This window comes from Ovis aries, chromosome 11, assembly GCF_016772045.2.
Source record: "Ovis aries strain OAR_USU_Benz2616 breed Rambouillet chromosome 11, ARS-UI_Ramb_v3.0, whole genome shotgun sequence".
In the NCBI taxonomy this organism is placed as follows: domain Eukaryota; kingdom Metazoa; phylum Chordata; class Mammalia; order Artiodactyla; family Bovidae; genus Ovis; species Ovis aries.
In genome coordinates, this window is record NC_056064.1 from 28,583,393 (window position 1) to 28,607,328 (window position 23,936).

Genomic DNA, 23,936 nt, shown 5'->3' on the forward strand with positions numbered 1-23,936 from the left:
TTCTGAATTTTGACATTCCAAAAGATTTCTCCTATGCTAGTAAAGACCTGGGGAGGAAGATATCTATTCTCTGAAGATTTTCAGAAGTTGCGACCTGAGAAAACAAAATAATGCAATGTAAGTGATGTCTTGATGTGAGGAGCTGGGAAGGCAGTCTGAAATTCCTTTTTTATCACTAATTGCCTTCTAATGTCTGTGACGTTCACAATTCCCTTCAGCTTCCTTAAGTTCCAGTGTCCTGTTTTCTCCTCTCTCACTGGTGGCGGAAGGTGAGGGTTGTTTTCTAGAGGCTTGCAGGCATTCATCAACTTGCAGAGTGAATGAATTCCCAAAGTATATTAGCAGATTGGTTGCACAGAAGTCAAGGACGCCCACAGAGATAATGCAGCTAAGGCAGACCTGTTCCCAGGCAGCCCACAGGCTTACACGTTCACCACATCTCAAGAGGAACAGTACTAATCCCGCCATACTTGATCGCCAGGTACAATGGTCTTGATCTGCGTCTACTTGAAATGCCAGGAACAAACCTTCCCAGTGTGGCAGCAGTGGTCACCTGGTATAAGACTTGCCCACCAAAGAAGCAGGACAAAGTCCATGTGTGTATTTCTGCTAAAATGTTGATAGGCACGTTCCTGAAAAACCTTGCATCCTACAAAATCACCCTCTAAAAATGACAGGGGTGGGACTTCCCTGGTGGTTCAGTGCTTCCCCAGTGGTCCAGTGCAATGCAGGGAACTTGGGTTCGATCCCTGGTCAGGGAACTAAGATCCTGCATGCCTTGGAACAACTGGGTCTGAGCGCTACAACTACTGAGCCCATGTGCCACAGCTAGAGAGTCCATGTGCTGCCACAAAAGACCCTGCAGGATGCAACTAACACCCAGCACAACCAAATAAATATTTACTCGTAAGCTCTTTGGCAAGGAAAACAAACACCATATGTAGAAATCTGAGAAATAAAAAATGTTGGGTAAGAAATGGAAAATTAAAAAATAATAACAACAACAGGATAGATGGTGGGAACCATGCGGCAGACCCTCTGAAACCTATGTCACTTTGTAACCAGAGCACAACCAAGAAGGAGGATGAACGCCTGGAGAGATGAGCCGGCCAGCCCATGGGAGCAGCTCGGCCATGGCAGCGGCTGCCTCGGGGATGTTGAACCCATGCAGGACAACAGAGTGCTGAGGCTGGCTTGAGGACACAGTGAAGCCTGGAGCCAGGGGGTACCCCTGCCAGGAGCTCAGAGCCCTTCAAGGCTCGGGAGGTGCCCTTCCTGAGGGAGGGGGTCGTGAGTGCAGGTGCTCATTATTTTCTGACAATTGACTCGAGAGGCGCCCGCAGCCTGTGAGGGCTCCAAACCTTGTCTGGCTGTGATTCTACTCCTGCAATTCCTGCTCCTCTGGCCAAAGAAAACCTGCCTCTGAACCCATCCGTCCTCCAGGGTGGACTGACCTCGCTCCTCCCCTCTTCAACTGAGCAAACCTGTGTTATGGATCCATGTGGTGGAGCAGAGCAGCTGTACCCCTAGGGCCAGGGATGCACCGACCCCCAGAGCGCTCCTCCTGGTTGGGGAAGGACCTTTCTTAGGTTGGCCATTTCCGGAACCCTCTGCATAGGAGAAGAGGGGGACGCCATTCTTTGGGAGGTAAATTCCCTCCACGTCCATGCCAATTCAGGGAATGTTTCTGCCTTCTACTTGGTCATCAGAAGTGAGTCTTCATCTCAAAGCATGTGAATCCCTGGGCAATGGGCCTGATTTCCAGACCAACCTGTCCCATCAAAATATAATAAGCCCCAAAGGCAATTCACATCAAAAAAAAAAAAAAAAAAAAAAAGGCAGCCACAATAAAAAAGTAAAAAGAAACAGAAATATACTTAATAGTACATTTTACATAGCGATATGTAAAAAACAATTGTAATTTCAATGTAATCAATGTAAAAACTATTCACAAGATACTGTGCCTTCTTTGTATCCAAACTTCAAAATTCAGTGTTATTTTTGCTCACATAGCACATCTCAGTTAAGACTAGTCACATACAAAGTGCTCAATGGTCACATGTGGCCAGTGGCCACTGCATTGGACATCACAGTTCTAACTTGATGCTCTGTTGACAGTAGAGTATATTTCTAAAGACACAGAAAAAAAACCAAAGGAAAACAAACAAAAAAAATGTTCTAAAGAACATATTTCTAAAGATAGATAATTTAGATAACTAAAAGAATATACAACCCATTGAGGCACAAAAGTGTTTTTCAAATTCATATTCTTTTTTTTTTCCGGCTGTGCCAAGAGGTTTGCGGGATCTTAGTTCCCCAACAAGGGGTTGAACCTATGTGCCCTGCAGTACAAGTGTGGAGTCTTAACCACTGGACTGCCAGGCAATTCCCTCGCGTTCACACTCTACATCCTGCGAAATTACTTTTCACTTGTGAGTTTCAATGTACCAGTCCTTATTTACCTCAAATATTCAATTAACCAAAACATTCTACTCTTGATACACAGATTTTTGTTTTTTAACAGCCCCACTGAGATATAATTTATAAACTGTAAATTTATCTTTTTAAAAGGTACAATTCAGTGGGTTTTGCTATATCCCACTGTTCATTTTCTTAAACTGGCAAAACATGGATAACATAAAATTTGCCACATTTAACCATTTTTTAGGGTTACAATTTGGTGGCAATAACTGTATTTCACAATGTGAGAAAACTTTCACCACTATCTACTTCTAAAACTTTTTCATCACCTCAAACAGAAACTGCAACACCTTGAAGGCAGCTTTCCTCTCAGTTTTACTGAGAAAACTGTTAAGGCCAAGTTAAGAGTGAACAGGTGAACAGCAATACTAATGGCAAGCGTGCTGGCATGACCACCACAGTGTTCGAGCCAGGAGTGCCGCAGGAATTTCCCAGCATCCCCCCTGCCTTCCCCACTCTGTAGCTGGAAAGTTCCTAAGCTAACACCGAGTTTCCCCAAGAGTTCTGTAAGGTTGTGAGCACCTCAGCACATAGCCTGCCCCTCGACTCACTCTCCTGGTTTTCTAACAATAACATCAAACATGTTAAAGGTGCCACAGCTATAATGGATGAGAGGCATACAACCCCATCCTAATTTTAAGTTAAAAACAAAGCTTTGAAGAAACAAAATTCAAATTTTAATGCTTTTCTTGAACATCTGGGGCAAGCAAGGAAATATTGCTTTAGATCACTTTTTTCACCAAAAGAATTTTTTTTTTTTAAGTTCAAGGAAAAATAAAGAAGTTCCAATTGATTTTTATAAGTTTTATGATGGTAAAACGAGATGTGGAGAAAACATGTCAGAGTACTGAACGGGGGTAATTAATTCCAGTATAACCTTCTCACACAAGGCCAGTGCTTGCAAGCAGATGTGTTGGCTAAATATTTCAGGTCAATCTGAGCACATTGTTGAGAGTAACCTTCCATTCCTCAGAAGAGTCTGGCACACAGCTTGCAACCTACGGCAAACAGCTCGAACACACGAGGAAAACTGGAATTTAACATCTCCTGATTTCCATTCTCCATTTATTTCCAAACCTCTGCATCAAAATGGCGGGGACAGGATGAGGGGGCAATGCCCCCACAGTCACACCTACGCCATGGTAAGTATTAGCCACTAAAATACAAAATGAGGAAGCAATTTTAAACCCAGTTACCACAAATGTGCTTTGGGAACTTTCACCTTGTTTCTCATAAACTAGAAAGTGTACTTCGCGTTCCTTTTGATTTCTAATGACGGATGCATTTAAACTATTAACATTTCATTTCCAACACGTGTCCGATTCAGAGCGAGCAGCTGGACTATTTATTTTGCTAGCTGGTGATAGAATTAAATACAGAGTCTTTGAAAACATTTACAAGCTTTCCCTCTAACCTTCTGTGTACTTTCCAAATGAGACTACTTTGATTTTTATTAGCTAAAAGTTTACATACTGCAATACTAACACTGTTACCTTCAGAATAAATTGTTTATAGCTCAGGTGCGGTTTTAAACATTTGCCTCCCTGGAATACTCTTGAGAGGGAGGAGGAGAAACATGGAACTCGTTCACTCTGGATCAACAATTTTACTTTGGGAGTCAAACAATATTCGGGCCACACAGATATGGATGCAGTCAGGGAAACCACTTGTAAAAAAAAAAAAGAGAGAGAGAGACAGAAAGAGTGCTAGTCCTTTACAAAACCACGGGCTTCCTTCACCAGCTCCCAAGGCTTTACAATCACAGAGCCACTATCCTCGTGGGGGGTCTCAGAACTTGTGAGGTTTTTCCCTTGACACTAGCATTTTGACACTAGAAAACAAGGCATAAGCTTGGACTCAGGACCAATCTGGGTTCAAGGCATGACTCCTTTGCATATTAGCTACACAATTTTGAGGTTTTTTTTTTTTTTTGCTTTTAACCTTATGAAAGACTTATTTAGAATACTTAAATATACATTTAGAATACCCAACTCAATAAGAAGGCAAACAATTCAACTGAAAACAGCAAAAAACTTGACAGCCACTTCACAGAAGACATGCGAATAGCCAGAAAAAAAAACAAAAACAAACCACCACACAAAAGATGCTCAACATCTTTTGTGTCATGGGGGAAATGCAAATGAAAGCCACAATGAGGTACCACCAGACACCCACCAGAATGGCTACAACTGCAGATACTGAGTGTTGGCAAGGATCTGAGGCAGCTGGAATTGCTGTACAAGCCTGGTGGGGATGAAGCGGTACAACCAGTGTTAGCTACAAAGTCTCAACCAAATCATTTAACCCAAGGCTTCATCTCTGCAAATGAAGGGGAAAACCCAAGACAGTGAATACTTGGGGATTCCACGGTGGTCAAGCGGCTGAGACTGTGCACTCCCAGTGCAGGACCCCAGTTCCATTCCTGGTCAGGGAACTAGATACCACATGCTGCATTTAGAGAAGCTGCAGCTAAAAGATCTGGCATATTGCAATGAGGACTGAAGACTGCGTGCCGCAAGTAAGACCTGGCACAGCTAGCTAGCTGAATGAAGGAACGGATATTTAAAAAATAAAATACAAATAAAATGGGGGAAAATCCAGAACGGTGAGTATTTTAGTCAGTACAGGGAGTCATTGCCGGGGCCCAAAGAAAACTGCCAACGGGGCCGAGTTTTACGAAGAAGATGACGTCTGTACTAGGACCGTGTCCTTTAGCTAAGAAAGGCAGGCCCCACACCACGGGCGGAGGGCACAACGTGTGAGAGGGCAGAGGTGTGGCGTGGACCGCTGCGGCCACTGCGGGCGTCCACAGGGGAGGCTGCCCGGGGCATGGGATGGGCTGTAGTTTGCCAGCCTCTCAAAGTGGCTATTTTATCCTAAATGTGACAAGGAACCACTAGAGATTTTTTTAGCAGGAAAATAATACGCTTACATTAGCTTTTAAGAAGCTAATTCGGCAGCAGGGGGAAGTGGACTGGAACACAGAAAGACTAGGGGGCAGGAAAACCTGCTGGGCTGCCCTTATCTTCTCAAAAGGGAGAAGATGAGCCTCAGAGGAAAGCAGAGATGGTAGAGGTGGGAAGGAAAGGTATTAGGGCCAGTTTCAGAGGAGAAACTGACTGAATTTAGTGACTGGCTGCAGATGTCTAACCCTGAAGATACACTGGATGGTGACACCAATAACCAAGACAGAATGGAAGGAGTGGAAGAGGTTTGTGGGGGAGGAAGACGGATTGTACTGCAGACATACTGCATCAGAAGCACCTTCTTTGGTGAAGACTCTGGGTGAAGTTGGAAATGTGGGACTAGGATTGCAGGGAAAGAGAGACTGAAACAAGCTTGGTGCCTCTGCAAGGCAGAAGGTACAAGAGTGGATTTGGGTACAGATTTAACCAATCAGAATAGAGAAGAGCTCAACGAAAGCATGCAGAGTAACAGAACCAAAGATAGGGCACTGAAGAGGCCAGGACTCAAGTGATGGTTATCTTTAAGAATACGTATGTTCTTAATTATATGCTCCCTTCTATCCTTATTTACTGGCATTGTGAGAACACACTGTCTCCCCAAGTTGATTAAGAACATAATGCTTCCTACGCACTGCCTAAAGAGCACCCAAGAACACCAACAGGTATGTGAGAGACACTTATGGAAACAGAAGACACACACAGTTGAAGAAAATTAGGCTTGGATTAAAACGGGCCTTAAATACGGACCTAAGAAATTTTAATGTCATCCATCAGATAGTAAGAAAATGAAGTTTTCTGTGTATTGAAGTCATGCAACAAAAATAGTACCTTTAAAAGATTTATGAGGCAGTGGTACACGGAGTGGAGGAAAAATAGAGATTCTGCAGCAATGGAACTCATTAGGAATTAACTGTGGGAACTGAGCCACTGGTCCTGGGAGAACACCAGAGCCAAATGGGATTATCATCCATCCAGTTAACTGCACAGAACGACATGCATGGGTCCCAAAATGTGTCTCTTAAAACGTATCTGCCTCTGATTTGCCAAAAAAGAGACCGCTACAATAAACCCAAGGACTGCATGAAAGGTTAACAAGAATGGAAGACAAGGCCAAGATAACTGTTTGGTTGTAAAAGTGGAAAGAGACCTGGTACACACGTGTGTAACAAGAAGAGGGAGTCAGCACTGAAAATGATTGATTTTGAAAAACATCCACACACACACACACACACACACATCTGTTGAGGGTAAGAGCATCAGCCTGCTTAGAACAGAATCTAGACTCTCTGTGCTATGCAGGTTTTAATTGTCAGGATAACAATTATGACAGTGATGTACACAATACGGTGGATGATGAAGAACTGTCTGAAAAGTCTCAGAGCAGAAAGATGTTTGGCCTGTGTCACCGTGGTCGAGCTCTGGGATGTGAGGGTACATACGGGTGGATTTGCGAAAGAAAAAGCCAGCATTGTATGGACGCTGCTTCCCCCCACCAGCTGTTCCTCCCCCAGGTTAGCAGAAATGAAACGCACTCTCTGGGCAAGATATTGATTCACATTTTTCAAGCGCTGACTCCTGGTTTGGATATAGAGCTGAGGTCAGAATTCTTGGGTCCTCTTCCAGCCAAACCGATTTTAGGACAGGCGAGCAAACACAGAACGCTCCTCTGTGCAATAAATATGAAAATACTTAACCTCCCCGGGGTATTAGGCAGCATAAATCATGTCTGTAAAGGCCCGTGAAAAGTGTTCGAGGTTGAAGAATACAATGAGGCCACTACGACGGCTCTGCACTGAATTTTGTGCAGATAGCTGTACTATTAACCTAATGAGTTTTATGGTTTTGAAGGTATTCCTCAATAGCTACATATCAGGTTGCTTACGGACTCCATGACTCACTCATCAGTCTAAATGCGCTACAGACGCCAACATTGATCGGCTGGCTCAAAATGGCTAGTTTCTTTCCTTTTTTTCTTTTTTTTTAAAGTACTTCTTTAGAGGAGCCATTAACAAGAGGATTCACTCGTCAGGGCCTCAAATGACTTGCAGCTGGGAGATTCAATTGCAAGCCTGGATTCATGCATAAGGTATTTAAGATTGCAAGGAAGGGGTGTGGGGAGAAAGGGGCCCCACGGGGAGAGTAAGAGGGAGGGGATTACCCTTTAATTGCTTCATTAACGAACAAATAAAACTGTATGAGTCTGACAACTCAGCCTTTTCAGCGCACATCAGGGCTGGCTTGTAAATATTAAGTACAAGTTATAAAAATCACAGCTCAACAACTACTCTCCATGAGTTTACACGAGACCTCAATAGTTGGTTACACCTGTTACACAGGTAAAGTAGCTCTTGTACCCCTTAAGAAAGATTAAGCCAATTAATGCCATGCCTGTTAGACCTCGGCCTTGTATTGAGGAGAAATCAGTTCCGGCTTCCCGATTTCATATTCTCTCTAAACCTTTTCGCTGTCAATCAAAGAAACTCAGCTAGAAGAGCTCTGAGTTACCACTTTGGGGAAAGCCTGGCTACTTGCCCAGCCCAGGAATTTTCTCTCTAATGTCCCAGCTTTCTTTTCACCTGCAACCACTGCACTGATTCTGATTCCCTTCTGTCATCAGACAGTGCTTCCTAATGTATAAACCACAGCTGGTGCCCTCGGGTCCTGGCTCTGGAATCCGGGGTAGACTAAAAACAAGTCTGATTCCATTTTTAAAAGTTGACAATGCCTCCTTTACAATTCACTTCTTCCACCCTTAAATACCTGGGCCCTTGCACATCAAAGTGTGATCCAGGAACTGGTAGTTTTGGCATCTCTGGAAGCTTGTCAGAGATGCAGTTTCTCAGGCCCCACCCCAGACCCCCGGACTGGGAATCTGAATTTTAACAGGATTCCTAGGTAATTCACATGCATGTTCAGGTTGAGTACCTGCTGCCTTAGCCCAGGGGTTAGTCAACATGATCTGCAATGGGGCAGATGGTAAATAATTTAGGCTCTGCAGGCTTTACACGTCTCTGTCGGAACCACTCAATTCTGCTGTTAACAGCACAAAAGCAACCACAAACAAGCATGGCTATATTCAAAATAAAAAGGACTTTATAGACATTGAATTTCGTATAATGTTCATGTCATGAAATAGCATTCTACTTTTGGGTCTTTATGACCATTTGAAAATATTAAATAATATAAAGACCTACACTGTTAAGGGGCTTCCCTGGTGGCTCAGACGGTAAAGAATCCTCCTGCAATGCAGGAGACTGGTTTAATCCCTGGGTCAGGAAGACCCTCTGGAAAAGGGACTGGCAACCCACTCCAGTATTCTTGTCTGGAGAATTTCATGGACAGAGGAGTCTGGCAGGCTATGGTCTGTGGGGTTGCAAAGAGTCGGATACGACTGAGCAACTAACATTTTCACTTCTCACTATACTCTTAGCTCGTGTACTGCGCAAAAACAGGCAGTGGGCCTCCATCTGCTGAACTCTGCTCTATGCCCTGATGCTTTGCAAGACATTAGTTGCCAATTCTGCAACTCTAGGTAATGCATTTCAATTCCTTAATGTGACATGCACAACAATCAACACAATGAATGATTTTTCAACAATCCAAAGTAGAGCAAGACGGTGCTTTCTTTTGAGTCTAATACGGTATTCATTTTAATGCAGGCCAACGCTTAACACAATATTTTAACTTAGCAATATACAACAGGGAGGATAAAAGCTTTTTATCGGTCTGCAAGATGTGCTTTTATCTTCAATGACTATATCCTCTCCATGCTATAATAAATAATTGATGGTTCCTATCACTACTGTACTTTCTTCCACATAAATTCTGTAATTTTATCAGGAAAGCACTGCCGATATTCCTTCCTGATGGGTTGAGAGGGAGGTCTGGAGATGGAATGTACTGCCATACAGTACCACGAAAGAAAAATTCTCACTAAGGTGTCCCTAAGTGTTTGTGAAAAAATAAAAAAAACACATGATAAATAAAAGGTGTTCTGTTATTAAGTTCCACTCCACATGAGAGTTTTCAAACCTTGGTCAGAATGGGTAAGGGAAAGCTGGAGGTTACATATGCTGGTGACAAAAACTAGCCCATGTCCAGAACTGTGGAAAATCTCACTAAGAAGGAGACAGAGAGAAGGGACCTCTGGAAGGAGAGTTCAGAGTTACCTTCACAATCTAGTGGCTTCCCAACCTGAGTTGCTCCATGAGATTCTTCTTATGAGTTGGGAATATTCACATTCAGATAGTTAAATCAACTACTGAAAGCAGCTATAGGGTCTTGGATTCTCTACTCTTCGCCAAAACAGAACTAAAGATTGATTCGCTCATTCATCAAGTATCTTACTGGGCACCTACCTGGGGGTATGCAGAGAGCACAAAGATGGTCACACACAGTCTCTACCTGAAAGGAACTTGAAATCCAGCAATGTGGTACCGTCTGCTTCGGTTTCACGTGGAATGTGCTACTGGAAGGCACCACTAAGTGCACCTAGAACAACTGCTGACTGAACTGGAAATCCCTGCAATGCCTCAAGGAGAATGGCCCAGCTGAGCATCAATTTGAAGCCAAAGGGATCTCTACTCTTTCCAGAGTTCCCTTCCTTTTATCCCATCTACCTCTTTTTTTTTTTTTCCTTTTTGGCTGTGCCATGTGGCATGTGAAATCTTAGTTCCCCAACCAGGGATCGAGTCAGAGCCCCCTGCATTGGAAGTGCAGAATCTTAACCACTGGACCATCAGCTAAGTCCCTCATCTACCTTATTTTCACGAGCTCCTCGAGGGGTCTGGAGAGCCCTACTCTCTGTTGAGAGATGAGACACCCCACCTACCCTATATGCATGCACAAATCCCATTCCTTCTTTATACTTTTGCACTAATGACCAAAGGATCTGTTAATGCAGTGGGCTAACATGATCACAGTCAAGAAAGAACAATAGTATGCAGAAGACGTAAGAGATGTGGGTTTGATCCTTGGGTCAGGAAGATCCCCTGGAGGGCATGGCAACCCACTCCATGCCTGGAGAAACCCCCGGACAGAGGAGCCTGACAGGCTACAGTCCACAGGGTCCCAAAGAGTCGGACACGACTGAAGTGACTCAGCACGCACACTCACGTGCGTAACTCCCTCCCCAAATGATATACAGCTTTTCTGTATCACTATACAGTGAACTTGAAGAATGCGTGTGTGGGTGCTCAGTCGTGTCTGACTCTTTGAACTTGAAGTTTTCAAAAGTTCATAACTACTAACACACATTGTATGTTTCGATTAGCACAGATTCCATGCAATTATTTCCAGCCTAGACCCAGTCAGTCCACTTTAATTAGTAATAATAAAAAACCTCAGTTAAAAGTTTCGTAGCAATTTTCATAGCATTAGCACAATGCTGTCTTCACCTGGAGCCTGGGGAAGTTAATTAAAATCGTAAACCCTAGGATCTTTAAATACTGAAGTGAGAATTCTCCAGAGATGGTGTGACAGGTACCATGCGCACATCATCTTGACGAAAGGAAAACAAAGATACTTCTTGCATTGGTGTGTGTGAACCCATCCATATTCTTTCTAGGGCAACTTCCTGACCTCACAAAACGATTTCCTTAGGATACCGGCTGTGGACATCTGCATGGAGTTTTCAATAGCTGGTTGTGTCAAGGGAGACAGACTTTTTGTCTTTCCCCCTCCAGAGAGAATGGAAACAGACTCTTTCTTTCAAAAGTTGGCAGAGCTATGTGGCAGAGGGGTCCAGCTCATTTGTAGAGGCAAACACGTTGCCGGCCAGCACAGATTGATCACCAGCTGGACGCAAGGCATTCTGCTGTGGCTTCACAAAAACATTGGCTCTTTGCTGCTCTGCTGACCATCAGCATCAGATTGATGTGAGGCTCTTAGGACAGAGAAGCTGACCACGGAGCACACGAGGATGCTACGCAGGTTGCAAGTGTATTATTTAAGAACTCCCTGCCTGGAAAAATACAAGTCTCCCACCTTTCTGACCTGGGCTTGGAGAACTGGGAGGGACCAGGGTTTGCTTTGTGACTTGGAAGGCGGCTCAGGCTTTCCAAAGCAACATAACAACTAAATACCTACTGGTACTTTCCAACGAGATGCCAAAGTCCACAAAGAGAAAATGATCGAGGAAGTTTTTTTTTTTCCTCTCTCCTTTTCCCACTGCGAGTGAGAAAGAAGAGACACGATACTTCATGTCACTGCTAAAGAGTTTGTTCTGCAGAAACAAATGAAGAAGTATTGCTTGTTACACCCTTCCTAGTGAGGGTCTCAGAAAAAGGACAGCACTGGGATTCTTCATGGATGGGGTGGAGGGTCAAAACCACACTGTTGGTGGGAATGCAAAACTAGTACAGCCACTATGGAGAACAGTGGAGATTCCTTTAAGAAACCAGAATTGAAAGAGACACATGTACCCCAATGTTAAAAGAATTCATTTGAATCAGTTCTGATGAGATGGATGAAACTGGAGCCGATTATACAGAGTGAAGTAAGCCAGAAAGAAACACCAATACAGTATACTAACACATATATGGAGGTGGGATGATTTGGGAGAATGACATTCTAACATGTATACTATCATGTGAATTGAATCGCCAGTCTATGTCTGACGCAGGATAAAAATTAAAAAAATTATTGGAAAAAAAAAAAAAATAAATACATTTTAAAAGAATGGCTCCACATCAAAAGAGTAAAAGCTGTAACACCTTCCCACCTACTATTAATACTTTTCAAATCATGATGACACTTTGGGTACCTTAATATTTCAACCATTGTGTCCTGCGCTTGTTTTCCATCACCCTCCAATAACAGACATTTTAACCCAAGACCATCTGCACAAGGACATTACACTGGTAGGGACTATCTTGTTCACCAGAGTCTTGCTGAAGCCTAGAAGCACGCCTGGCATGTCACGGATCCTTACAGAATATTTGCTGACTGACTATTCACTGGGAGCCAGCTTAGCAACACCATTATTCCTAATAGAAGGTCACTGACACAGTTCCATCAGCAATTTCCCCACCAATTTTGAAAACCAGCTCCGTCAAGAAACCACATCACAACTGTACTGTTTAGGCTATTAGCACTTGGTCCACCACTGAAACTGTTAAATTCAAGCTGAATATAAAGAAGACATTTAGCCCATGGGATTAATTTCTGCAAAGCGAGCGAGAGGAGAGAAGCACATTACTGTTTTCCTTTTCATGGGAGTGTTGCATGGGTTTACTCTCCGTAAAGATAGAGAGGAATAAATATGTAGTAGCTAATGATGGGAAGAAGCAACAGCTTTTTGGCAGGAGTACAAAGCCAGGAAATTTAGCAGTTTCCAGAGTGCTGCACATGCTTTTCAGGGAGAAGGTTTGTGATAGGACTTCCTAACGAAATGCCAAAATCCACACCGAGAATGACCGAATAGCCATTTTTCCCCCGTTTTCCCACTGAGAGTGAGATAGAAGATACATGATGTCTCATGTCACCGCCAAATAGTTTGTTTTGTAACAATATATGAAGAGAGACAGCTTATTACACCACCTGTACCGTACTATTTGTTAGCATTTTAATAGGTAATTAATCTTGATTGGATGGGCTTTAAGATTTTTATTTTTTGGCACATATGCTCAAGCTATTATGTTATAAATCTCAAACATTTCAGCAAATGTCATCCTGATTGTTCCCTACTGCACAGAACACAACCAGTGAAATATTCAAGGTCAGGAACTTGGATTCTTTACCCACTGTATTCAGGAAAACCAATTTATTGTTCTGTCTCAGTAAAGAAGGGGGTGATTTCTTTGGGACCTATATCATATTGGCAGTCAATCTAGAAAACTTATAATTACTTCTAGGCAATGGGGGTTTGGTAAGCGCATTAACCTGTCTCTGTGAATTTAAACACATACCCTATAGCTATTCCTATGATAAAATTCAGAGTTGAACAGTTTATATTACTTTTCGGGAATGAAGTGGGTGCTTAGTATGTCTGAACAGTGTACAGAACCTAACATAAATCAGGAGTATGTCTTCACGATGGGGGTAGAAATCTTAGGAAGGTCTTGAGGTGTTTTTAAAGCAGTCTTCATGCTGCCTGGTCCTGGTTTGGCGAGTTAATTATTAAAGCAGCATTTAATTGTGTTTGGCACAGAACCAAATCGCTACAAATCGTTATTTAAACTAAGTTTCAGCACTTTTTAGAGTAGAAAAGTGACAGTCGCTCAGTAGTGTCCAACTCTTTGCAACTTCATGGACTATACAGTCCATGGAATTTTCCAGGCCAAAAACTGGAGTGGGTAGCCTTTCCATTCTCCAGGGGATCTTCCCAACCCAAGGATCGAACCCAGGTCTCCCACATTGCAGGTGGGTTCTTTACCAGCTGAGCCACAAGGGAAGCCCAAGAATACTGCAGTGGGTAGCCTATCCCTTCTCCGGGGGATCTTCCCGACCCAAGAATCGAACCAGGGTCTCCTGTCTTGCAGGTGGATTCTTTGCCAAGTGAACTATCAGCGAAGCCTGATAGAAAAATATAGGTAAATCTGCCCACTTGCTAAAATTTACTTGTAACCCTGCCAAAACAATGTGCAGAGCACATCGCCAGTCATTCCTGGACACGCACAGCATGAAACATCTGAATCAGGAGATGGACATGTCCCCAGGTGAGGTGAGACAAGATGACAGTCTGCCTTCTAGTTTCAGCGGTCATGCCTCAAACAAGTGCATCCTGGTCTCCCTATGGCCATGTTCTCCACATTTTTTGCACTTTCTGTTGGTGATTTTGCTTGTTTGGAATGGCCCCCAAGCTGTGATGTGCCTTATGGAGAAAATGCATCTATTAGATCGGCTTTGTTCGAGCTGTTGACCGTGAGTTCAATGTTAATGAATCTACGAAACATATTAAATGATGTGTCTTTAAACAGAAACACACTTAAGATTACACACTGATCAGCTGACACAAATGTCAAGACCAGAGTCTCCTGGGAACCCTACCTGGTATTTCCCACAGGAGCAATGGTTCCATAACTACCATTCAGTGTTCACAGTGACTTTGTAGGCCACAAACACCATAAAGACAGTCATGAGAAATGACTGTTTTAAATGACCTTAACACAAAACTTTCACTCTTTAGAGAAAAACAGACTTTGCCTTTGAAGGGTAAGAGTAAGCACTCTACGTTATAAAAAGTATTAACAAAACCAAAAGCAACTTTTAAAGAGAGATTAAAAGTGATTAAAATTTTTTATAAAGTGACAATATCAAGTGCTGGCAAGAATTTGGTGCAACGGAAATTCTCATACACTGTGAGTGGAAATGCAAATTCAGTCATTTTGGAAAACAACTTGTCAGTTTCTTTGAAAACTAAACATACGCTTACTGTAAAAACCAGAAATCCTACTCCTGGGTGTTTAACCAAGAGAAGCAGAAACAGTTATTCACAGAAAAACCTAAACGCAAATATTTGCAGTGGCTTGATTCAAAGCTGCCAAACCAACCCAATATCCTTCAAACTGGCGAATGAAGAAACAAATCCTGTGTTCACAGCAGCACTATTTACAATAGCCAAGACATGGAAGCACCCTAAATGCCCATCAACAGATGAATGGATAAAGAAGATGAGATACAAATATACAATGGAATACTACTTAGCCATAAAAAAGACCAAAAATAATGCTATTTGCAGCGACATGAATAGACCTAGAGATTATCATACTTAGTGAAGTAAATCAGAGTAAGACAAATACCACGTGATATCACTTCATATGCGTAATCTTAAAAATGATACATTTTTCTAAATGTTATTTACAAAACGGAAACAGACATAGAAAACAAAAGTTATGGTTAGCAAAGGGGAAAGGGGAGGGGAGGGATAAATCAGGAGTTTGGGATTAACAGATATACACTACTCCGTATAAAACAACAAGGACCTACTGTTTAGCACAGGGAACTATATTCAATTTTTATTTTTTCAATTATCTTATAATAACCTATAATGGAAAATAATCTGAGAAAGGCTGAATCACTGTGCTGCACACCTGAAACTCACATACTCTGGAAAATCAACACTTCAAAAAAAAATAATACATTTAAAAAGAAAGAAACCATGGTACAACAATACAATGAGATACAGTGAACTTCTCGTTAGCAGTGAAAAGTAACAAACTACTGATATGAGCAAGGGAATGGATGAAGCCCAAACGCCTTTACGCTCTGTGGAAGCGGCAGATAACAGAAGCTACGCTGCACGACTCCATTTATAGTCCAGGCAACACGATAAGGACATAAACACACTAGTGATGACCAGAGGCTGGGAGGGAAGGAGGAGCTGAGCACAAAGGGACGTGAGAGAATGATCTGGGGTGACGGACCTGCTTCATGTCGTGACTGTACCTGTTTATCAAAACTCAGAGTAACCTTTGCACCCAAAACAACAAAATTAACTATAAGCAAACTATGACTCCATAAACCTAACAGACACACAAAAGTAACAAAAGACAGTAATGGTTTAACATTAGACATTCCTTAAAATTCTCCTCTGATTTTTACCAAAGTTCACAGGCACGCTTTAGCTAGTAAATGGATAGTAAAATTTTAAGCTAGGAAACATTACACGCTTTGGCTAGTAATTTGTTTTTTTTAATTGCATACATTTTGCCACTCCAGCCAAGACCAGCACGATGATTTGGTGAGGTGAGACCCGTTCATCAGCTTCAGATCAACAACTCTTGTAAGCTCGTGCAGCACCGCTTCTCAGGAAGCACTTCTATTTCTTGGCGGTCTCACACTTTGTGCATGCATCTGCTCTTAACCAATGGAGTAAGTCCAACTGACATCCTGAAACAAGGCCTCTTAGTGGCCTTCCTCTCGGAGAGGACCCTTCTCTCTGCTTCCCAACAACAGAAGAAACGTTTGGAAGCACAGGCTGTGTACCAGGCCCTATGCTCAGCGCTGGGGAGAAAAGGATGAATCAGCCAGCCCACCTCTTTCACTTCCTCCCTCCATCTTAAAGCGATGGTGACCTTCATCCCTCAAGACTCCTGGCATGAGTTAGAGTTTAGAAATCTCTCCTTTGTTTATACTATCTCTCCCAGCATTTATCTTCTGATTTATTCACTTTTCCCAGGTCTAATTCTCACTGCAATCCCATTAACTTCTTAAAGTTTAGCTTAGAGCTGATTCTGCTTAAATTCATCTTCTTGTTGGGGGAAAAAAAACAGGGTCACAAAAGTCAATGTCATCTCATCTTTTCATCTCACACTTGGTCACTAAGTGTGCTATCTATGGAGACAGACAGTCCCAGTTTGAGAACTTACACAAGGCATCATTTCAATGTTTGGTGGAATCTTCCAAACTAAGCAAGAATTCCCTTTGGGTGCAATGGTTTTTATAATTTCTCTAAATAAAATGGGGCCGTTGACACAGATCTGGCCCCTACTAGAGTTCATGGTTTCTAGTGGCTTGTAGAACGTGAAATATTATATACTTTATGTCAGGTAAAAGTAACTAAAATCCCTATTCCAAGAGTTATAATTTAGTTCCCACAATACAGATGTCCAAATTATTTTATAATTCTATAAACAAATCCATCTCTAAGTTTTCCTTTCAATGAAAAATGAGTATTTAAGGAAGAATGGAAAAATACCCAAGGTGTTGTGTTTTTTCCCCCCAAATGATCACTAACTTTTGATTACTTCATAACAAATAAATGCATGATTTAAATATACAAATACATAGACATACTCACAGACACACACACTGTCCCTGGATTCTTAAAACACTAAAATTTCACTGTTTAGAAGATCTGAGTTTGAGAGTTTGCTTCTTTTTTCTTATGTGACTTAATTCAAGCTGTATCTGGATGGATGCTTTTCTCTTAATCCAATTAAGCTACCTTGATGATTTACCTTTAAAGCACTGAAGCACTTACCGAAATCTCTCTGAACACAAGGAGCATGAATTGTTCTATTGGGGTCAAACAATAAGACGTGCCCTAATGGCAATTTCATCATTATACTGACCCAGCTGGTGGGTGACTCAAATTCTAATTACTCGGCAGCAACTATAACGCAATCTTGTATCTTCTTTGATGTTTTATTCTAAGTATCTTGATTCATTTTTACCCAGACATTCCTGTACCTGAGAGCTTCTTGGTGGAACCTTTGTCGTGCTGAGAAATACCTGAAACGATTAGCTCTGTTTTCCCTTCTTTCAAACACAAAAGTGCTTGTGGGGAAGAAAACTGATGCTGCAGAAAGGTGGGGGAAGGGGGGAAAAATTCTCTTCAATCTTGAATGGAATTCAGATACCAAATACAGAAGAAGAAGAAGAAAATCTCTGCTTAACGAGAGAGTTAAATATAAATGTTTCTATTTCGAAACACTGGCTCTTAGTTCCTTGATCATAATGCTTCCTGGGAGAAGGAATCAGTGCTTTAAAACACACTGTAGTCGGAAAGGTTCAGATGGGTGGGAGGAAACACCCACCTTTGGGGGATGATGCTGAGAGCCATGAAGTGCAAGCCAAGAAACGGACAACCAGGCAGATCCTGGGAAGCACCATCACGACCAAGGGTGTTAAGCGTATTAAACAAACAACCTTTAGAGAAGGCCCTGGCTAGACAGGCAGGGCTGGGCGCCATGATACAAGAAGCAATGTTTTCTCGTGGACATGAGATTTATCTGCTTTAGAAAACCAGTTCGATGGTGAAGGGGAGGAGGAGGTAGCTAGGCTAAACATGTGTACTTGGGGGATGGGAGATGTAGCGAGCACAGAGGGTTGTGGGTCTTATGATGGTCTTTGGGGCAGCAACTGCAAACGCTAATCTGAAACCCAGAAGTGGTGGGGGAAGGCTGGGAAACCAACTGAAATAGCGTTTGATCTTTGGCCTCTCTGATCTTCAACTGGGCCGCGCCCCCAGCTGGGTTCGTGAAGGCCACTGAACAGCTGTCCGGATGATAACGGCTTTCAGAGTTGTCAGCAGTATTAGGTTAGAGCCAGGGATGGGGCTGCTCCCTCTCTGCGGAGGTGGAAAAAGGGTCCATGTTCCCCTTTGTTTCTGCCTCTGCCGGGGCTATCCTAAATGAGGAAGTCATCTGGATTTGTAAAAATAATCACTTCTTGGCGTGTTCTTGGAGTCTGTTGAAATGTTATTTCGGAAACGAGAATTTGGATGCCCGGAGGTCACAGGAGGAAATGAATCTGGCAATTTGAAAGTGCACCTGCTGAAGTTCCAGGCCCTCTCAGCGTTAAAATAATTCATCCATCCTTCCAAACATCTTTTGTGTCTTTTATTTAAAAAAAAAAAAAAAAAAAAGAGTTCTAAGTTATTACTTAGTATGAATCAGAAAACAGCCCTGCTTCTTCAGCTGTGCACTCTGAGGGGTTTTCTCCAGAACTTTTTCACAATTCAACAAATGCAAACTTAAGAGTTGACCTGATACCTACACAGTGTTCTGTGAAGCATGTGTGTGTCAGTCAGGACATCTTGGGCTGCCTAAAACAGAAAGTCCGACTCCAGCTGGATCTGAAAGTAGAAACTTGTCTCATGTGAGGAGAAACTCAGGAGTAGCTCCGGGGGGCAGCTGATTAGAGGTTCGCAAAGCCACTTGGTAACCAGGCTCCTTCCACCTCTGTACTAGTCTCCTGTCTCTGCTGTAACACGGGACCAGAGAATTACCGGCTTCAAACACCATGTTATCTTACAGAGCTGGAGGTCGGAAGTCTGAGCTGGGCCTCGTCGGGTTGAAATCAGTGTGTCGGTAGGGCTGAAGCTTCTGAAAGCCCCAGAGAAGAGCCTATCTCCTTGCTTTGCCAGTGTCTAGAGGCTGCCTGCACGCGTGGCTCATGGCCCTTTCCACCTCCAAGTCCAGCAATGGCTGGCGGAGTCCTTCTCACATCACTCTGACACTGGCTCTCCCCCTCCCTCTTCTACTTTTAAGGACCTTTGCATGTCGGGCCCAGGCAGATCATCCAGAATAATCTCATCTCGGGGCCTGTACCCCTAGTCACATCTCCAAGTCCCCCTTTTCTGTGTAAAGTACGAGAGTCGTAGGTTCCAGGGACCAGGACATGAACTTTGGGGCCATCAGTCAGCCTGAAAAATCTGTCCTTCCAGCCACAGCAAGGGCTTCAGCCTCCTAAAGGCACAGAATGGTAATTAGGGAGGTTCTGAGAGTCACGTCCCGACACACCTTCCAGAGGAAGAAAAGCCTGAGCCACTTCTGTCCTAGAAGGGAGAGAAAACCTTTGCCAGAGGCCCTAGGAGGCCTTCTCCTTCATGTCTGACGGTCTGGGATGGGACACCTGCCCATTATCCATCCGATCTTTGACAAGGGGAATGGGTGCACTGTAATCGGCACACACTGATAATTTGGGACCAATGTCAGATTCAGCCATCAGATCCCCCACAGTGTAGCAAACACCAAGAAGGGGAGATAATCACTGTTTACAGATACTTAGAACTAAAGGTCCAGCATGGTGCTGGATGTTTTTACATGTCATCTGGCTTAATCTCACAACAATCCTGTGGGGTAGATAGTAACTCAATCTTACCAAGAAAACCAAGGTCCAGTTTGAATTTTACCGTTCATTCTAGCTATAGTTATTTCTGTTTATGCTGTTTTATATAGAGATGTAGCTACAGATTTTTCTATTAAGGGCAGGAGAGTTGAGTTGAAATCTGTTGTTTCCTACCATAGGACACCCTCTGACACTACGACAGCATTGCCCAAAGTAATCCAGACGTAAAAAAGCTCAGCCTACGGCTTGCTAGAAAACAGACTCCAGGTCCTAACTGCAAGTCTGTTGTCACGCTCTCGCTCCTCGAAGGCAGTCAGAATTTTCCAATGCAGTACGAGTGTACGTTAGAGGCTGCTTAGAGGGCGGTTCTCGCAGATGAAGACAATGGCTTATGAGGACAAGCAGCTTAGTGAAGCTCAACTTAGACTTCTGGGGCTAAGTTCTCACTTCTGTCAGAAGTTCTGTCGGTGTATCGGTCCAAGTTCTATAGGCGTGTCAGTCAGGGTCCGATCAGGAGGCAGAAACTGCAGTAGTTATTTTAAGAGAAAGAATTTAACATAGAGAACTGTTAACTAGAAAGCTGAGAACTAGGTACTTGAAATGGTAAAAGCACAGCCCTAAGACACCAAGGAAGCAGTATTGGTGGTGGTTGTTCAGCTGCTCAGTCGTGTCCAACTCTGCGGCCCCATGCACTGCAGCATGCTAGGCAGTATCGGTAGCAAAACAAGTAAGTTGAGATTATTGGAACTGGGAGCCTAAAGGTGGGTTCTATGGAAATGAACTCAAAGTTCTATGGACGGGGTGCCAATCAGATGGCGTTAGTGTCTGGTGGGCACCCGAAGAGGCTGACCCTGCGACTACTGGAAAATTGCAAACTGCATTCGGCTGCTGCTTCAGGAAGGCATTGCTGCTGCTGCTGCTGTTACCAGGGTGAAGAGGCATAGCTCGTGGGATGCAGGCAGACATGAAGTAAGTAGAAGGTGCCTCCCCCTCGCTGTCCCCCAACCCTGCAGCATCCTCCTAGCACTTCCTGTTGGCAGAGCTCAACGGGAAGCCAGCTGGCAAGACAGAATGTGGCTCACGGAGTGCCAGCTCCAGCATCGCAAAGGAGAGCCCGGGAGGGTGTCTGGAGCTGGGAGACACTGGCTTAGGAAGAGCACAGTGAACAGCTGTCATGTCATGGCAGTGGCCACACTGCCTCTTGAGTAGCTGAGTGGCGTATCTCTGGGAAAGATGGAGGTGAATGGGCTTCGGAGTATGAATGGTGTTTACCTCATAAGGTTGTTATGGAGATTTAACTAATTACCATCATAAAATTTATTAAGCTGGCCAACAACTTTCTTTCTCCCTCTGAATGTACAACCTAGGAAAGAAAAATCCTGTCCATCTACCAGTCAGTTCACTTCAGTAGCTCAGTCATGTCCAACTCTTTGCGGCCCCATAGACTGCAGCACACCAGGTTTCCCTGTCCATCACCAACTCCCGGGGCTTGCTCAAGCTCACGTCGATTGGGTTGCTAATGCCATCCAACTGGCTCATCCTGTCGTCCCCTTCCATGCCTTCCGAGAAAACTGCTTTGTAGACTTTCCACATCATTCTGTGACAGCTCTGATCTCAATAATCTCCTAGGATTATTTTTTAATAACTAATCATCTTTCCAACTAAAATTAGAGTTCCTTCAAAGTAAAACTGCCTATTTTTCACCACATATGTGGCTCCTGATCAAACCAGTCAATCTGACAGGAAATCAACCCTGAATAGTCACTGGAAGGACTGATACTGAGGCTCCAATACTTTGGCCACCTGATGCAAAGAGGTGACTCACTGGAAAAGACCCTGATGCTGGGAAAGACTGAAGGCAAAAGGAGAAGGGAGCAACAGAGGATGAGACAGTTGGATGGTATTACCAACTCAGTGGACATGAATCTGAGCAAACTCTGGGAGACAGACAAGGGAGCCTGGCCTGCTACAGTCCATGGCGTTTTGCAAAGGGTCAGCATGACTTAGCCACTCAACAACATGGCTCCTGAAAAAAAAACAACATTCTCCTTCTTGACAGATCTGAACAATGGACCACTCCAAACTACAGGCTTATCCCACAGAACCCACCCTGGGGGGTATATGGGCAAGGCAGAAGGTCAGTGTGAGGAGGAGTGACCTTGCGAGGGGGGAGGATGCTAAGAGAATGTGTATCAAAATTACCTGGAACTTTTCCTAACAGCACACACCCACTACCTGCCAGCATCCTAGATTCTGGCTCATCTCCCTTAGAAAAGTTCTACTACGTCACTCCTTTGGGAGCTGGGCTAGAGTCAGAAGTCAGCAGAAGGTGAAGAAGAGGAAACCTGACCTTCTCAGTAAGAGTGATTCACAATAAGCCGAAAGGACAGCCAGGTACCCAGACACAAGGAGGCAGTGGGAGGTCTTCCCGCTGCAGGAAGTGGGTGGGTAGGGGGACGAGACCACGTGACCAGTTCCAGCAAAGGAGGGACACAAATACGTTACACAGAGAGCATCCAGGGCTTAGGTCTTTACAGGAGGAAACCTGAAAGTCAGACCCCCTTAGGGGCTTAACAGTAGTTTTAAGCCAACGGAAGCTGAGCTTGTTTGTGATGGAACAGAAAACAAAACCTTATTTCAACCCTGACTTCTCCTCCCTTTCATGGGTTTCTATCAGAGAAAAACAAAAAACAACGTGTGGAATGATAAAACATACAAGGAAACCTTAAAGAGCCATCATTGGTTCCTTTTGATAAAGTGAGTCTGCACACGGAAGGCATGTTTGGGGGCACCTTCTTGAATCCTCTACCCTGGGGCAATGTGAGCTAAGGAGGAGAGTCTCAGAACGAGCTGGGAACACTGCCCACAGAGGGACCGGCCCTGCTCCCCAGGCACCAGAAGACAGGGTGGGGAAAGGGGGCAGAAGGTGCTGGTACTTAGGTTGTAGCCCTTGGAGTTCAAAGAAGAAAGAGCCGTTCAGTCTGGGCCCTAAAGGGTGTGAAGCGAGACCTCCTTGATCTTCCAGGAAGACAGAAGAGAATCTTGCAGTGTTTGAGAACTCCCAATGTAGGAACATACCCCCGTGTCTCACCGGTCTACAGGTACAGGGCCTTAAGAGGATGCTGCCATTTTACTGCTGTGGGATCCCAGGCAAGTGCTCAATTCTCTCAGCGTCAGTTTTCCCACCCCTTAAATAGGACTAGCATTAAGCATAGTACTTTACATAAACCAGGAAGACAGTTCCTGGAACAGAGTAGGCACCCAACACACAAGAACAATTATATGTCTTACTACAGAATTATTGAAAATAGGACATCACTGGATCCATTTCATTATGAGACATCTTTTTTGGTATTAATTTCTCTCCTCTGAATCAAAATAATGTTAACTCCCCAAAGTTAAATATTTTATTTATCATGGGACTGAAGCATGCAGCTTGCAGACAGTTGTCTTATACTCTCTGCAGCTTCCTTAAATCTGATTCCTAAAAATCACCAGCTGCAAGAGGCAATTATCGAAAAGAGTCGAAGCTCATTTTCTGAAGCAATGAAGGGATCCTTATAAATAGAACGATACACTGGGGTGATCTAAATTGAGGTTCGTAATTATGATCTTTCAATTATGACACGCAATTATTTTAAGAACACAGCTATGACATGAGGCAAATGGTTAGTGCATCCAAGTCCATGGCTCAATGTGATCCCTAAAAGCAGGTCTCAAACTTAGCTGCTTACACACCCAAGTAGGTCATACTTTCCCTTTAGATTTACAGAGCAACACAAGAAGGAAACAAAAGTTCTTAAATATGAAATTAAACTGTGTTCTCTGGCCTCTGGTACTGCTTCAATATAACACACATTCCCGAAAGGCTTTAGGGGCTGAAAAGTCTCAACTGCATGTCTTCAGCAAATGGTGTCAGAAGTGGGCGCATAATACATGTTCAACACAAGCTCGGTGGCCGGACGCAGGGACCAG

At 43.5% G+C, this 23,936-nt stretch overlaps 1 protein-coding gene across 6 annotated transcripts in view; it reads right to left on the reverse strand.

Annotated features, from left to right (window-relative positions):
* The window catches only part of STX8 (syntaxin 8), a 197,844-nt gene that overhangs the window by 101,168 nt on the left and 72,740 nt on the right, over window positions 1-23,936 (reverse strand). The window lies entirely within an intron of this gene.